Source organism: Egretta garzetta, unplaced genomic scaffold (assembly GCF_000687185.1).
Source record: "Egretta garzetta isolate BGI_Z169 unplaced genomic scaffold, ASM68718v1 scaffold280, whole genome shotgun sequence".
Classification (NCBI taxonomy): Eukaryota; Metazoa; Chordata; class Aves; order Pelecaniformes; family Ardeidae; genus Egretta; species Egretta garzetta.
Genome location: NW_009258219.1, coordinates 609,900 through 614,266, shown reverse-complemented (window position 1 = coordinate 614,266; position 4,367 = coordinate 609,900). Strand labels below are relative to the sequence as shown.

The following is a 4,367-nucleotide window of genomic DNA, read 5'->3' as shown; positions in this document are numbered from 1 at the left end:
TGTACATTAGAGGTCTTGAGCATCTTACATTTTAATGGGGGGTGCAGGTATGTGCGAAAGTCATCCAAGTCATTTTCCCCAAAGAAAACAAAGCAATCATACAACCTAAATCTTTACCTTAAATAAAGAGACAACATGATACAGGAGACCAGTTGTAGAAGGTAAGTAAGCATATGTAGCCACAGATTAGGTGTCATATACTAAACTGTATTTCTCCAGTTACATCACACAAGAAATGCAAGAGACCTGCACAAATTCACAGGTGCAAATAAAAGACATTTACCCTACTAAGAAACATGTAAGAAAATTTTATCCTGTCTCAAAAAATAAGAGTAAAACTAGCAAAAGTACAGTGAAGGGCCATATTACAGAGAGATGCCATATTAAAGAAAGATTAAAATGAACCTTCTAGAGAACAGTCAGAGATGTATGATACTCCTCACTGAACCGTAATATGGAGGAAATAACCAGAGAGTTTTAATCACAATTTCTCTTTGTGCACCACCTAGGAACTAACAAATAAATTATCAGGCAAGCAGTTTTAGATGCAAACAAAAATGCACCTTTTGTATATAACAAAATTGAAAACTAAAGCACTCGCCTTCACAGCGTTTTGTGGGCATCAAAATCACAAATGAGCTCAAAAAATACACCTGGAAGTAGGTCAGACTATGAAATACACCACTACTGATCTCTCACTGGGGAAGTACATAAAATGTCAGATCAACACTTGCGACAATGTACTCTGTTCACATCTGGTATTTATAGTTTTTCCCTCTTTTGGCCTTGGTAACCTTATTTTTTTCTCTTTGCCACCTTGCTACTGAAAATTCAGGTATAAAGGTATGAAAACAGGGGGTAGAGCATACACAGGAACAGAAGTGAATAGCAAAAGGACTTGTTTTTATTTTGTTCTGATAAGCTTCCTTCTTGCCATTTGTGTGCTGGGTGACTTACAAGCCCATAATTCTTAGGGAAAACTGGACAAGCTGTGTCAAGATAGGGAAATTTTGTGGTGGAGCAGAGTTGCGATTTTATTTTTTGCCAGATCAGCTATTTACATACAGGGAAAGCATAAACCAACCTGCCTCCCTCAATTGTTACTAATACTATTACTATTTAAAGAGACAGTGGACAAGGAGGGGAAAAAAGATAACTTGCACAGGTGGGTTGGGTTTGTTTTGGTTTTCCCCTTTTAAAATAATATGACATCCAGAGTTTTCAACCCAACTGCATATGCTTATGCCCTGCCACTTGACACTTGGCTTTTGCCCAGCCATATTAGCAAAATAATAAGTATCAGCAAAAAAAGCCCTTCTCTCTTTCCATCTGTGTAACAGAAGGGCATCCACCCATTTTTCAGTTCCTTTCAATTCAGGATAGCATCAGAAAGACACTTAAGAGGGTAATACAGATAGTATTTTGAAGACATACTGATTAGCATTTACTGGTACTCTTTATTCAGAGAGCTCACCTATACACGGCGTCTCCAAGCACTACCCTTCCCTCAAATCTCTTACATGAAAGGAGTGAGATTTTTTTCATTAATACAGTTTACAGCACTAGTTCTCTAAATACTGCATCAGCTCTACATGCTTTGGGAGTGGGATCGTTGAGAACAGAGGGCAGAATGATGAAAGGACTGTTTTATGATGACCCATTCTCTACCCTCTACCATTCTCTAATCCTATAAAACCCTGTGATTTATCCAAACACAGATTATCCTTTCACTTTAGCATATTGATTGCTCTTCTAAATGGCTGATGTGGTTCTAGTGTCCACAGCAGACCATCTAGGTTAATGAAGCTATTTAATGCTACAAATAGCTCTTAAAGTACACAGTCTTCTATTAGTATGCCCATGTTCCCCAAACACTTAATCTCAATTTTGAAATTTGCTTGTAATTACAAGCCTGAAAACAGAAACTGTTCTTTCTGGTAGACAAAGGAGTGATCTTTCAAGACAGTGGCTCATCTGCAGAATCCTCTACTGATAAACAATTTGAGAACTGTTATTTATCATTCAACCATCTTTCTCATTGGAGAAATGATCTGCTCCCCTCCTCAGGGAGAAAAAGGGAAGAAATCAGTTCTTGGGTTTGTGTCAGTGCAAAGTCCATAATTTTCAGCTCTGACTCCAAGTACTTTACTTTTGAGTAGTACACAAGTGTGTCAAATCTACGCTAGCTATTGCTTTGTTTGCAAGATGCAACTGGCCTTTGAATTATCCAACATCTTCTTGGGAATATGTGATTGAATAAGAAGAAATAGTACTTGCCTGTCATCTTGTCAGGCATAAAATAACCTGAGTAAAATAGGAAGGTGAAAGAAGCTAGCATGCATCATCAAGACATGCATTCAGCATGTAAACCAGTCGACAATCTTCCTCACCTGAAGTACTGTAGATTGACTACAAATTTTGCACTTGTCAACATGAGTTCCAACTTCCTAGCTTTGTGAATGTGCTTGTGGTATGCAGAAAGGTAAAATACGGGTTAGCCGAATTCAATGCTGACCTTTCCCTTGGAAAAGATCTTTCCCTGTTTCTCTAAAATTTGACCTCCAGAGGGGATACATGCTTCTCTCTCTCAGTCAAATGTATGAATCTCAAATGCATGTTAAGATTCCTTGGCTGATCTCCATAAGTGAAAGAGGCACAGCCCTGTTTTTAAGTAAAGTTTCTCTTTTCTTGAAAAGGGGTTCAACATCTGTTTGTAACAGTGGCCAAAATCTGCAAGATAACATAATCTGAGATGCAAACTTCCTTTGAGACCGAGCAGGCGACGACTGATGAATCCTGCTAGTGTAAGCCTCTGAAGCTGTCCCACCTGTTAGAGACCCCATTTCTACCCAACTGGGAAAAAGTGAGAAGGGCCAACAGCATCACAGCTTAAAAGCCACTGTATGTGGGCATTGCCTTAGCTTTAAGCACAACTGGAACAGTGAGAAGGTAGATCTAGGAGGCGCAGTGCTCACTATCTGTTTTTTAAACAGATTTAATGTTGCCGAAGAGAAGTCTGAAATGTCAGAAATCTGACAGTTCAGAATTATTTTACTTAGCCTCTTAGTTACATAAAGGAAAAAAAGCAGCAAATGATGAACCAAACACCTCCATCACTCATATCAATCACAGGAATGTCTCTAAGATATCGAGGCAGTGGAATCTAGCATGAAAAAACCCTGTAACATTTTATTAATAGCTGTAACAATAAAAAAACAGCGTAATAACATTTTGTACCAATCAAACACTCTGCCAGAATACAAGATGCCCAACAGGCATGTCACTTAATTGTGTTACCAGTCCTTTATTTCAACTAAAACATTAGTAACAACCATGACCAGACAGACTGTACCAAATTTGTCTGATACGGTAACTTTTTTCCAATACATCTTTCTATAACGGATGTCTCTGTAGTTGATGCTGTTTTGTCTTTTTTCATAACTGCAACATGGACAGAGTAGATCAAATAGCTGTTGCAGTATGGTATTAAAGACTGTCACTAGCATAAAAAAAGAAGGCTTAGAAACTTTTATAAGAAAGATATGGTGGCTTCTTATCATATGCTTTTTACCCCTGAAATACTTGAAATAAAATTCTGCATCCATTAACCTTACCTCAGAATGAGGAAACTGAATGGAACTGTATTGTACTTCAAGCTTCCTCCAGACTGTTTTCATCTGTACTTCCACTTCATTAGTTCAAAGGTGATATTATGGAAATGCATATTTCTATTAATCTGTAAAACAGGAAGAGAATTTGACTTAAGAGGTAGCCGAAGAAATTGTATTGACAGTTCATAGTACATAGGGTGAACTGCACATTGCAGATAGTGGTATCTGGAATTACGGAAGCCATCTGCTATTGTGAAGTGCTCCTAGCTAGAAAAAAATTCTTAAGACTCCTGCTTTTCTAATAGTTGTATGGTTGCAGTATACTTATAAAATACTAACACTAAAACCATTTAAAATTAATTTTCTTTATATTATATCATTACAATATTCACTCATGAACAGGGATGTCAGGGAGGAAGGGTGTTAAAAACCTCTATGGACAGTTTTCCTATGAAAATAAGCCTTTGTGATCTCTCCCAGTAACTTGGATTCGCCTGGTCTATACCAGCCAGGTTTGCAAGCCCTCAGAGACAAGGCTTCTCCAATTTTTTAATTTATTTTATTTTTCTTTTATACAGGCAGCAGACTAGAGGAAGGACACAACCAAACAACACACAATTCAATCTTTATTAAACACCAGAGAATCTGTAAGGCAGCAGCTTCACAAAAAAAAAAATCCACTGGTGTCACCCCATTAGTTCCAGTACACAAGGAACTGCAATATACTGAGAAATAATCAATAGGTTTATTGTAGCT

At 37.6% G+C, this 4,367-nt stretch overlaps 1 protein-coding gene across 1 annotated transcript in view; it reads right to left on the bottom strand.

Moving 5' to 3' along the window:
• Positions 1 to 3,683, bottom strand: part of BMPR1A (bone morphogenetic protein receptor type 1A) — a 40,776-nt gene extending 37,093 nt beyond the window's left edge. The window contains exon 1 of the mRNA XM_009649510.2: positions 3,615 to 3,683. The gene's annotated coding sequence lies outside the window, so the exon portion shown is untranslated. The remainder of the gene's footprint in view (positions 1 to 3,614) is intronic.
• Between the last annotated feature and the right edge of the window lie 684 nt (positions 3,684 to 4,367).